Consider the following 13,378-nt stretch of genomic DNA (forward strand, 5'->3'; position numbering starts at 1 on the left):
GTTTGCTTCTAGAGGTTCTACAGACACGGTCTAGGGGGAAAAAAAACCCAACCAGCTATTCAAAATGTATTGTTTTAATTTCCATTCCACCACAGTTGGGGTGCCACCTGATTTGTGGTGGGTGTGCTCTTCATTTACTTTTTTATTCACTCATTGAGAAAACATTTATGGAGAACATATGTGCCTACGTTTTGTAAGGCACTTGGGAAATGATGATGGGAAAGAAGAAAAAAGGGAAAAAGAAAATCCGCAGTCAGTCCTCTGTGGAACTGACATTTCTCTGCACCCCACCTAAAATGCTCTTTAGGCCTCCACCCTCCTGTTCTCTCTCCCATCCACCTCTGTGCCCCAACTATTTGGGGTTATGATGCCTTCCTCCCCAGTCCCTCAAACCTGTCTCTCTCTAGCACCTACAGCTTCACTGCACCCAAAATGCTCTTGCGGGTGCTTGTGTATTATATTCAGCTGCTGTCATGCATGCTAATGGCATAATTACTAACGTGTTTTAGTCACATACAAACACCCTGACTTCGATGACAGAGAAACAGCAAACAACTCCTTAGAGCAGTTGTATTTGTTGTATAGTTCCTGTTTTTCTATTTTATTTTATTATTATTTTTTTAAAGATTTTATTTATTTATTTGAGACAGAGAGAATAAGAGAGACAGAGAGCACATGAGAGGGAGGAAGGTCAGAGGGAGAAGCAGACTCCCTGCCGAGCAGGGAGCCTGATGCGGGACTCGATCCCAGGACTCCAGGATCATGACCTGAGCCGAAGGCAGTCGCTTAACCAACTGAGCCACCCAGGCGCCCCTGTTTTTCTATTTTAAAAAGAGATAATTTTTTTTTAAAGATTTATTTATTTATTTGAGAGAGCGAGAATGAGAGAGAGTACATGAGAGGGGGAGGGTCAGAGGGAGAAGCAGGCTCCCCTCTGAGCAGGGAGCCCGATGCGGGACTCGATCCCGGGACTCCAGGATGATGACCTGAGCCGAAGGCAGTCGCTTAACCAACTGAGCCACCCAGGCGCCCCTAAAAAGAGATACTTTTTTTAAAGTGTGGTTGATATTTATTTTAATCATATTGGTTTGGATGCCGATATGTTTGCTCGCCCTGAGTGCATGATCCCGCTAGCCAAGATGCCCCATCCAGGGTTTCAATGGGGGTGGGAGGGGAGAGCTCTGAAGATCTGAGCCTGGGACAGTGGCCCCAGTGGTCCCACCTCCCTGGGGTCCCAACTCAGCCCAAGCGCAACCCACATTGCCATACATGTTGAATAATTATGTGGGTAAAAAAAAAAAGACTGGAATTACATAATGCAGGGTCATGTTTATGGGTGAGCTCTTTTCCTTTGCATTTCTGATTAGAGAAGTTTCATTATTTGGGACTATGGAAAGGGAGTGGGGATTTTTATAGCCCAGAGAGGAAATTTTATCCCTCCTTCTGCATCTTGCCTCTGACTTGGGGCACTCACTTTCCTCAAAATAGCTAGAACTATGCCTTGTGTTTAAAATTTTCACATTACTACCAGCTGATCTCCCTGAATCATTGACATTTTCCACCAAGGCTAATATTATTATCTTATTTGTGCAGATGTGAGGCCTGTGGTTCAGCCTCACTTGCCCAAGGTCACCCAGCCTGAAAGCGGCAGAAAGGCCCTTTCACAAACACAGGTCTTCTGTTGCCAAACCGTGAGCTCCTGCTCAGGCTGCACTCTTATCTTCATCCTATCTGGTCACTTCTGTGCCAGCGCCTTGTACATTCGCCAGGGGCAGAAACTCCTGACTAAGGAGGCTCCCTCTGCGTTGGCTTCTAACTTGCCTGGTAGGAACAAGTGCTTGGCTCTCTCACCTACCAGTTCCACTGCTGGAGTCGGAGGAGTCATTTTGCTGGTTTAACTAGATGCTATCATCATAACACACAATTGCTAATTCCCCTCCGGAGTCCCCTAACAGCCAGTTTAGTGGAACACAGGGGATGCCTTCCTTTTATCTTTTTAATTTTTATAAAGCAAAATGCATAAACAAAAGGAGAGAACCAAGCTTAGATCTGCTTGGGAAATGCCTCCCAGGTCTCCTCTGGTTTGTTCGTGTCCCTGGCAATCCTTGGCCAAGACAGAGTCTCAGTGTCTTTTTAGAGGTAGCCAATTAAGATAAAAACTTGATGCAAAATCAAAGAGGCAGTGTTGGAACTGGGTGCCATGAAGCTGAGACCCTGGCACATTTGTCCTCTAGCCTCTACCATCAAGTTCCTTGGACACATGACAAGACCTGGACTTGACTCTATGGCCCATAGATCCCACCAGGCTGCACTTCCCTGTCACCCCAGAACACTGTTCATGACCTTAGTCCTGATTTCTCCATGTTCTCCCTGCTGTCAACCCTCCTTTCCTTATGTTTCCTCTTACTCTCCCACTTCCTTCCTCTTATGAGACACTGTTCCTCCACCCCTCCCTGTACTTTCCAGCTTTTCCCATTGAGAGGTAGATTCTATTTCTCCTCCCCTTGAATCTGGGCTGTCCTGTGACTTTCTTTGAGACGTAGAATATGGCAAGAGTGACCTTATGCCAATTCTGAGCCTAGGACTGAAGAGACCCTGCACATTTCTGTTCATTCTCTTGGCACCATGCTGAGCCACTATGGCAACAACCCCAGGCTGGCCAGCTGGATGACAATGGATACGTTATCCTATTAGCCATGGCACCCTAGCTGAGCCAGCCAACCCCCAAAAGCAGAGCCATTCATTGACAGGCAGTTGACTATAGATTCAGGAATATGCCCAGCCAAAACCAGAAAATTCATCCAACTGAGCCAAGACCAACTGTCAACTTGCAGAATGGTGAGCTAACTAAATGGTGTTATCTTAAGCTACTAAGTTAGGAGGTTGTTTTTTTAGGCAGCAATAGCTAGATTGATATACTTCCATTTCATGCATTTCCAAATCCTCCTCTAGAGCCATTTTTCACCAATACAGACTGGCTTGTCTTTCTAGCTCCAGTGATGCCCCCAGCAACCATGGCTGTGGAGCCAGGGGAACTGCCTCTCCTCCTATCCTTTCTCTAGCCCACATGGTTCAAAGGGAGAGCTGCCATCATCATTATTGACTCCACCCCCTTTGTAGGCCACAGATGACCAAATGGCCCAGTTTGGACAAAATCAGAGTACTTTATTCCTAAACAACGGTGGTTCGTCCAGTGTGGGGAGGACATGTGAACCAAACCAGGACAATCAAAGCCCTTCATGGCACTTCCCAACTGGAGAACTGAAGCAGAGTAAGAAAAACTGTCCAAACTAGAAAAGAGACTGTAAAGATACCAGCTGGAAGCTACCATTGACCAACTTCCTTGTCAAAAGGAGAAGCTGATCTAGGAGAACAGAGCTGGAAGACCAAAGTTGAATCATGAAAGGGTGACTCTGCAAATGGACTTAAGAGTCCCTGGGGTCAGCCTTCCCTGACCTTGGTGTGGACTGGGTGTGTGGACCAGTAATGCCCCCTATTTGCCTAAGCTAGTATGAGTTAGGCCTCTGTGACTTGCAACCACAGTCCTCAGTGAGACCTACTCCATGGTCAGTGATCTTCCCGGAGCTGTGAGACCTGGGGAAAGGTCTTGCTGGTTGAGTTGCTTGTGACCCCCAGCTTGATTTAAATGTGGTGGGTGTCTGGAAGTATTTATCATCATATATATCTCTTTACATGCTTCTTTTCTTTTATTCATTCAAAACCTAGTGGCTATGATGGGCAAGAGCTGCAAGTGCATTTGATATGTAAAGACAAACCACCTGGGCTCTATCTGCCCTTAGCTAGTTCATGATCGAAGAGGGTGAGAAGTGAGTAGCTAGCCAGTTCTCTCTGGCTTGGTGGATCCTGCAGTGCAGGAGACATCGAGTACAGTGATAACACAGGAAAGGTCATGTGATCCAGCCAGCAGGGTGGAAGGTCTCCTGGTGGAATTATGTGTTCTGCCTATGACAGCTGATCCTAACTCACCAGGTCAAAAGCAGAAGATACAGGGTGAGACTGTTTCCTGAAGAAGGGATTTATATGTGGAGGGAGTTTGGAGAACCGTGGGTTGAGGTGACAGAGGGGAAGGGGATGAAAAAAGAAGAAAGCTAAAAAGGTTTGCAGGGTCCGGGGCATAAATAGACTTCTGGGTCATGCAACAAGGTTCAGCTTTTTTTTCTTTCTTTTTTTTTTTTTTTCTGAGATTGGTGGGAAATTGTGGAAAGCTTTCAATCAATGAGTGGACTGACTGGACATATACCTTAGGAAGATAGGTTTAGCATCTGTGCAAAGAACAGACTAGAGCAGGTAGAGTCCAGAGCAAGAAGAGGGGCTGATCATCCAGGAGAGGGATGATGAAGATCTGATCAACTCAAGGTAGCAACCTTGGGCTTTGGGAATGGAAAAGAAGGGTGGATGAGACAGATACTAAAGAGGCAGAAGCAACAGGAACTAGAGATTGAGGGGATGTGGGGGGGAGGGGGGAGGGCAGAGAAACCTCTCTCCAGAGTTGCTTTTATCAGTGACAAATCAGCCCTGAATTGGAAGCACAAGTGGGCAGTGCTGAGGCCTTTGGGTCCAGATTCAACAAACTCCTTGATATAAGAAATCTTGGAACAAGAATGGCTGGAGAATACTGGCCCCTCAAGTCCTGGCTAATCTAGTAGCAATGAACTCTGCTCTTTGTCTCCCCAGTTCCTTCAGACTGCTAAAAGTATAGCCCCCACCACAAGGCCTCACTCCCTCAAGGCAAACAAATCAACAGATTCCTTTTCTTGTGTGCTGGCTTTCTTGGTCACTGTCCAGTGCCCTCCTTCAGCTGTTCTTGTAGTTGTTATAGTTGTTGATTCAGCTTTTATAGTTTGTTCTTGGCAAGAGGATTGGTCTCATACAAATTCCTCCAACTTGGGTGAAACTGGGAGGTCCAACCCCAACTGCATTTAATTTAACACCGTGTTAAATGTCCACTTCAGTGCTATCAACATTTCTATTGGGAATAGAAGTGAAAATATTCAGTGAGTGCCTGACGTTGCCAGGCAGTTTGCTAGGTGCTTTATATAAAACACAAGCAGTATTCTTTAGTAGTTGAGTACAGTGCTCTCAAGAGCGGTTGCCTCGGTTTAAATTCAGAACTTATTACCTAAACTCAGGCAACTTATTTAATTCCTCTATGCCTCAGGGTCCTCGTTTATAAAACCAAGGTGGCAGATACCTATCTTCTGGGACCATTGTGAGAGGTCGCTGGCATAATACCATAAATACCAGGGTGCAGTGCCTCACTCACATTAAATACCTAGTAAATGAGAGTACTTGTTAATATTTTCCCATTTATGTGGCACCATAACCCTGAGAAATAGTTATCACTGAGCCTATTTCACAGATGGTGAAACTGAGACTAGGAGAAGAAAATGTGAGTATACACGAGCATATATGTGAGTGCAGATGTGTGTACATGTGTGAGATCATGTGTAAACATGTATGTATGAGTGTGTGAGGGGATGTGTATGAGTGTTGGGGGGAGTGAGAGGACCAGAGAAATAACCACGTTAGCTCTGGACTAAACAAATCAAGGTAAGAGAAAGAGGCAAGTCGCGATGTCCACTAGGTTGTCGTAATGAACAAGGAGAGTGAGGGCCAGAAGTAGGTTAATGGTACCAAGATTGGAAGGAGCAAATGAACAGAGAGATGCTGTGGAGGGAGAAGCAAGTGGATTCAGTGACAGCTTGATATTGAATTTAAGATAAGAGTGAAAGGCAGCCCCAAGATTTCACATCTAGACCACAGAAAGGAGAAAGGGGTTGAAAACTACCAGGTTTCCCTTTGTGGAAGCAGAAGTAATGATGAGATGAGGAAGGGGAGCCAGGATGGAGAAGTGTTGATGGAAAATAGATGCTCATCAAAGATGCAGAATATAGGCAGCAGATGAAGAGAAGGGCCCTGGGATGTACCATAGTAGAAAGTTTCCTAACATCTCTAGAGGTGGGGTGATACACGTTTGGTGAGAAACACCTACTGACCAGGGAAAAGGAGTCAGAAGAAATCCATTCAATTTTACAGTTTTCTCTAGTGCAACCCTAAGGCACCACTTATCATCTTTGAAAACATGACAGTAATCCAGAAGACAAATCACATTTTGAGAAAGAGATAGGATGGAGGAAGCTTTCCTCCTGAATCCATCCATCGATCCATCCATTGATCCATCCATCCATCCATCTATCCATCCATCCATCGATCCATCCATCCATCCATTGATCCATCCATCAATCCATCCATCCATCCATCCACTCTTCTATTGCTCACTCAGTTCCCATTACATGCCAAGTATTAAAATATGGGCATTAAAAGGAAGTCTCTGACCTCTGGAAATTCTCATCCTAACAGAAAGAATTTAAATATAACTATAAATTTAAGTATAATTTATAGTTCTACAATACAGAGCAACATCACAGCTTCATAGATAGATACTCTGTGGTAGAACTTAAAGAAACCTACTTGGCATATTAGCTCTTACGCTGTCTTGCTAGATGGTCTTGAACAAATCACTCCCTCCCTATATTGAAAGGTCATAGGAAAAACCTTTCTCGCTGAGGCTTGGCTTCTGTGTCTGTGGGTTGGGAGTAGATGACCTCAGAGGTCTCTTCCTGCCATTTGACTAAGAATTTCTCTATAGAAGACTCTTCAGTCGAACGTGGAGCCTGACCAGTGGTTCCATTTCCCCCACCTTCTTTCCCTACCTGCAGCACACACTGAGCATCTGTCCCAGGATTACAAGGGGGAGAATTCCAGGGAAAGAGGGCTGTGAATAAATCTCCGAAAGTGGCTGACATGTGAGCACAAACGTACCCTGGGGAAGAACCCCAGGTAGAAGCTTTCTAGCAGTCTAAGTGGCTTGAGCTTTGTGATTTACTGGAGTGTAAGGCTCAATTTCCACAGCCTGATAAATCTCCTGGTTCTTTCCTGAGACGACAGCGAATGGGCAAAGGAAGAGATAGAAAGGAGAGCAACTTCATCAGAGAAGCGTAGGGGGTAACGGTTGCCGCCATCATCCTCTCTTGGATCCCCACATTCTCATTTCATTTTCTTAGCATCCTGCATTGGCCTCAGCTGTTTTATGGAAGAGGTCAAAGTGTAAGGCCTGGTGAGGGTTCCTAGGGGCAATCTTTGCAACTGACTTCTTTGGTGATACAGTCTCTACTCCAGGCAAGGTGGCCTCATCATGGTACCACTACACCATGATGTCGTGATGCCAAATGGCATGAACACGCCTCTTTTCTATATACATGCTCCTTCTCCTTCCTGGAATATCCTCTTGTACGTTCTCCTCTTATCTGAATTCCATCCACCCTTCAAAGCAGCCTTTCTGGACTCTGTCCAGTCACCTCCCTCTAATTTGTGCTAATGCTTAAGAGGGTGAACTCTGGGGCAAACTCTATGCATCCAAACCTCCACTCCACCACTTACTATCAATACGACACTTTGAAAGTTAGTTCCTCTCTTTGTGTCTCAGTTTTCTCAGCTATAAAATGGGGACAGTAAGGGTGCCTGTTACTTAAGGTTGTTGTGAGGATTAATATATATAGCCTGTTCAGAACAGAGTAACCTGCTCAGCTATCTCCTCCCTGGGCTCTGCCCCCTGACCATCTTCCTTTATCCACCTTGACCCCCACCGTTTGTTCTCCACACTCCAGTCCCCTACCCCTGCCCTGCTAAGACTTTCCAATGACTTTGCTGGCTCTTTGTATAAAAACTGTGAGTTCACAAGGACAGGAGATGGACCTGGGGGGACCCAGGCTCTCATCCAGTCTCATGCTCTGCCTTTCAGCCACGTGGGCTTTCTTTGAGTTCCTCAGACTGACCTGTCTTCCTCCTACCTCACTCTTCTTGAGCGAGCTATGTCCTCTGCCTGGAATTCCTCCTCAGTAACTCCTTCTCATCCTTCAGGTGCTTGCTCACATGTCATTTCCTCCAGAAAGCCCCTGCATTTGCATTCTAGGACCAGGCTGGGTGGCTCAAAGTAGCAAAATTTCTTCTCCCCCCATCCTGGAGACCAGAAGTCCAAATCAAGGTGTCAGTAGGGTGGGTTTCCTCTGGAGGCTCTGAAGGAGAATCTTTTTATGCCTCTCTTCTAGTTCTGGTGGCTTCTGGTAACCCGTGGCATTCTTGGGCTTAGGGATTCCTAACCCCAGTCTCTGCTTCCATCTTTACATGACCCTTTTCTCACATCTGTGTGTTCTAAATCTCTTCTCTTTTCTCTTACAAGGACATCAATCATTGGATGTAGGGCCCACCCTAAACCCAGGATGATCTCATCTCAGGGTCCTTAACTTAATCATACCTGCAAAGACCCTATTCCCAAATAAAGTCACATTCACAGGTACTGAGGTTAGGACCTGGACTTATCTCTTGGAGGGGGGGACCCAGTTCGGCCACCACACTGCCCATGACACTCCCCCCCCGCCCCGCACCATGGTGCCTCCTGACATGCACACCAGTCTTCCCTCTTGATAGGCACTCTCCTGGCACCATAAATTTTGGCTTCATAGCTTGTATGACACTTGTCACTTTACATTTATCTATGTGATCACATAATTATCTTCTGCTAGGTGGTAGGATCCAGGAGGATAAACACCATGGGTGTTTTGTCACCTTCAGATCTGCAGAGCCAAACCTAGTGTCTGGCACAAATATGGCACTCTAATTTAAATACTTATTGATGCAGGGGCTTTAGAAAATATTTAACCATAAGGGAAACAACTCACAGTAGAGTTTAAGTGAGAAAATACAATCCATAAAATCTTTACACACTCACACATATATACTATCCATCTGTCTATCTCTCTATCATCTATCTATCTATCTATCTATCTATCTATCTATCTATCTATCTATCGAGACAGAGAAATGAAAATATATACACCAAAATTTTAACAGAGGTTACAACTGGGTAATAGAATTAGTATTAATACTTTAATATTCTTCTTTACAGCTTCTACATTTCCTACCTTTTATACAAGGCACTTGCCTGTCATGGTACTTAATTCACTTTCTATTACAAATATGCAGTACTTATAAAATTTAAGAATTCCTAGGAAAATTACAGACATCACCACATGGCTTTTGTGGTTTATAATATAAGAAGTCCTAGAATAAACTGCACTTAGTCCTCATTCTAAGTGTGAGTCCAGTGATTCTCAACAAACCCTTTTGTGATTGTCAGAAACATTATGATTGTTTTTCCCGCCTTGACCATAGTTGACCAGAATTGGATTGGCTGTAACGATTTGTTCTGGTTACAACCGCACCACTGTGTGGTGCCATGTCTTTACTTTTTTAATAGTGTAAGTATCCGTGAACCTCCCTTGGACACCACCTGCCTCACCTGCATGTGTGTTGCTCCTATCCTGTCCTCCGGACTATCTGTGTCCCTTCCCCCACCATACACACACACACACACACACACACACACACACAGCACAAACCCTCCAGGGGCTTCTGCTTGTCAATGCTTGGGTAGGTAAACCAGCACTGAGCACTAGAGCCGGGATTTGCCCAGAGTGAGAGAGCTCCTGTAGATGCTTTCTTAATGAGGACTGTTGCCCCTCCATGGACTATGTTCCCTGAAAGCAGCATCAGGCCCATGATAGGTCCTGAAAAATCAACTGTGAATGAGTGAATGATTAAACGGAGCAAGACATGGGGTCTGGCAATGGGTCCATTCTACCTGGCCCTAACCTTCATTAGTAGGAGACTTTGGTTGAAAAATGACACCAGGACACTCTTGGGTTCCAGGATGTCTTGGCAGATTTGCTAACTGGTGAGAACGGTGGTCCCCAGACTTGGCTAAACATCAGACTCACCTGGATAATTAAAATCATTAAGAATGCCAATTCCTGGGTCCCACTCCAGACCCACCGAACCTGACTCCCTGCAGGTGATGCACAGGAGGGTTTGGTAGGCCCCGGCTTAGAACAAAACGGAGGAGACTAGAGCCTGTTGTGTGTCAGGATGATTTTTCACCGAGAAACCTTGATGCTGTGGCCACAGGAGGCCTCAGCAATGTGAACCTCCGTTCCCATGGGAACTCAGCTGGAAGGGTCCCTCTAAACTGAGAGAAGAAGCCTGAAGAACACTGGGAGGAGGGAGTGCCCCAGTGGGGTGGCAGTTTGAACCTCCAGAGAAGGAGAGGAAATGAGAATAATCTAGAAGAAAACACCAGCTCTCCTGAGGGAGGAGAATGACCCCAAATTTTGGAGAAAAGACTAGAATGAATGAACTTTAGAAAAGTCAGATGGAGCAGCTCAGGCTGAACACACAGGTAGAAGTGGGTTTGCCCTGCCACTGAGCAGATTTAAGTCAAATGACCTTTTTGTGTGACTCACACTTTAGGACAAATAATATGAAGAAAAGGAATGGTAAGTAAAATGAAATAATAAGCATAAAGAAGGAGGAGCTGGTGGGGCACCTGGGTGGCTCCATTATTAAGCATCTGCCTTCAGCTCAGGTCACGATCCCAGGGTCCTGGGATCGAGTTCCACATCAGGCTCCCTGCTCAGCGGACAGCCTGCTTCTCCCTCTCCCTCTGCTGTTCCCCCTGCTTGTGTGCCGTCTCTCTCTATCAAATAAATAAATAAATAAATAAATAAATAAATAAATAAATAAATAATAAAATCTTAAAAAAAAAAAAAGAGGAGCTGGAATTGTCTTAGCGATTTGCTTTGTACAATATGGCCTTAGGAGGGCTGAGTCTCTGGGTTCAGAAGGATAAGGATGTGCTCTTCTCTCCCCTTCGGGAAGAAGGCAGGCAGCTGATTCCATCTCTGCAGAAATATGTAGGTGTCCCGGGACAGGTTTTGGAGCCTGACAGAATCTTGGCTCTAACGTGTAGTTGTTTTGTACTTTTAGGCACATTTCTTAACATTTATGGGTCTCCATTTCCTCTTTGGTATGTAGCAAACGTCCCAGATTTGGCCTGAAATACGTCTGGTGTGAACAGCTCTGAAGGAGTGTGGGGTAGACACCCCCGAATGCAGTTTTCACAAGTCCACTTGCTCAAGGGGTTTGGTGGTGGAAGGAACATCATCAGTGCCTGAGCACAGGCGAGGGGAGTTGTGAGAAGCAAACAGTGCAAATTGTGCTTCTAACCCAGAATATGCTTAAACCGGCATCCAGATCCTAGAAAAAGAAACCATGCGGGCAGAAGCTGAAGAAAGGGTTTCTGCTGTTGTTCTCCTTGAGATACTGGTGCTCGGGTAACTCTGTTTGGGGGCTGAGGGGACCCAGGCAGATGCCAGGCTGGGGACAGGGGAACATTTCTCTCTGGGTCACCTCATGGCTTTGGCCCTTTCTTTGTGAGCTGGGAAAAGGGTACCATTTGGGAACTTGAAGGGTCACAGTGCATCCTCCAATGGTAGAGGCTGTCTCAGTGCCCAGCGGAGGGGTGCTTGGCCAGAAGCATCATGTGCAGCATAGTATATTTGAAGCATCTCTAGTCTCTACGCTCTAGTTAGATGCCAGAAGCAGCCCCCAGCTGAGTTGTGACAACCAAAACTCTCCGGACTGCAAATGTGCTCTGGGGGACACAAATGCCCCCATTGAGAGCACTGACTAAGGGTGACCATGAGAATTTAAGATGTGGTGTGTTAGATGCCCAGCCCTGGGGTCTGACACGTGGCGTGGGCTCAGCAAACACCGAGTTCCTTCTCCCTTCCCATCACTCGCACCAGAAGTCCGGCTCTGGGGTTCCGGGGTGCAGGGATCACGAGTAGCTGGGGATGCTGCAGTTCTAATGCCTCTTTGATGTGTGACCTTGGGCAGTCTTTCTGGTAACCTGAGCTTCCCTAACAGCAAAACGAGGGGGCTTGGGCTCGGTGACTTTTAAAGACTGTGTCTGGGGTGACATTTCTCAGTTCTCAGAGTATGCGTCCCAGGGCTGGGGGAAGGAGAGATGTCAAGAGCACTTTATGAGGAAAAATGAAAGGTCCTGGCTTCGTGAGCTGAAGCAAAATGATGGCCAGGAGGGCTGTAGTACTCGGGCCAAATATCTGAAGGGAGCATGCACTCAGGCCTCAGCACAGTGATCAGTGAAGAATGGAATAAAGACAGGGGCTACCATCAAAGTGGATATGGGGATGTTTGGCTAAATATGGGCCAGTGGAAACCCTGGAGAAGCGAGCTCCTTGTACAGAACAGATACTGGGTGCTAGGCGCAGTTCTAGGACAGTCCCAAGATTCCCAGCCTGTGATTACACACCCCTTCTCCCAAGTGTTCAAACACTAGTCCAGGTACTGCTGGCAAGAGATTTCACAGATGGAATTAGGGTCCCAAATTAGTTGACCTTGAGATAGAGAGACTGTCCTGGTGGACCTGACCTAATTACCTGAGCCCTTTAGATCTGGGTTAGGAAGTCAGAGATGGAAGTCCGAGATAGAAAGCGCAGGAGCAGCTTCATGGAGGCAGAGGCAGGACCCAGATGACAGGGGAACCTGGGGCTTCTAGGAGCTGATAGCAACTCCTGGCTGATAGCCAACAAAGAAATGGGGGCCTCAATCCTGCAACTGCAAGGAACCAGTTTCAAAGCATGAATGAGCTGGGAGGAAGTTCTTCTGCAGAGCCTTCAGATGAGAACTCAGCGTGGCAGATGCACTGATTTCAGCCTTTGAGACCCTAACAGAGAACCATGTTGGGGGTCCCCGATCTGCAGATCTGTGAGATGATAAATGGGTGTTCTTTCCAGCCACTAAGCCATAGAAAATTGAAATGCCGTAAGGGCCTCTGATGCGTCCCCTTGTGCAGAGGTGCTGCTGAGGATTCATTCAGTGCAGAGTCAGCCACATCCCCACACCATTGGCTCCAGCAGAGGTCTGTGTGGAGCAATCTTTATTGCCAACAATGAGTGGCCAGTGGCAGCTAAGAAACTGCAGAAGAAGAGGTCAGGGGGAAAGGAAGAGGCAAACTCCCTGTGGCTTTGACTTCAGGGGAAATGGCAAAAAAGTTCCTGACTCAGGTCTAAGCCAAATAAAGTTGTTGTTTTTCTCCCATTACTGTCTACAGGTATCATCTAGTCTGAGATCAGAGTAAGCTCTGCCCCTTCTTAACAAAACTACAGACTGAATAATCCTTGGGGCTGGTGGGGAGAATAATAGGAGTCGTATTATTTGTTCTTTTTTTTAAGATTTTATTTATTTGAGAGAGAGAGCATGAGCAGGGGGAGGAGCAGAGGGAGCGGGACAAGCAGACTCCCAATGAGCATGGAGCTCAATGTGGGGCTCAGTCTCATGGCCCTGAGATCACAACCTGAGCCAAAACCAAGACTTGGATGCTTAACTGACTGAGCCACCCAGGTGCCCCTGGGAGTTGTGTTATTTCTTTTTTTTTTTT

Source organism: Leptonychotes weddellii, chromosome 5, assembly GCF_054177405.1.
Source record: "Leptonychotes weddellii isolate Sample4059 chromosome 5, ASM5417740v2, whole genome shotgun sequence".
NCBI classification, from domain to species: domain Eukaryota; kingdom Metazoa; phylum Chordata; class Mammalia; order Carnivora; family Phocidae; genus Leptonychotes; species Leptonychotes weddellii.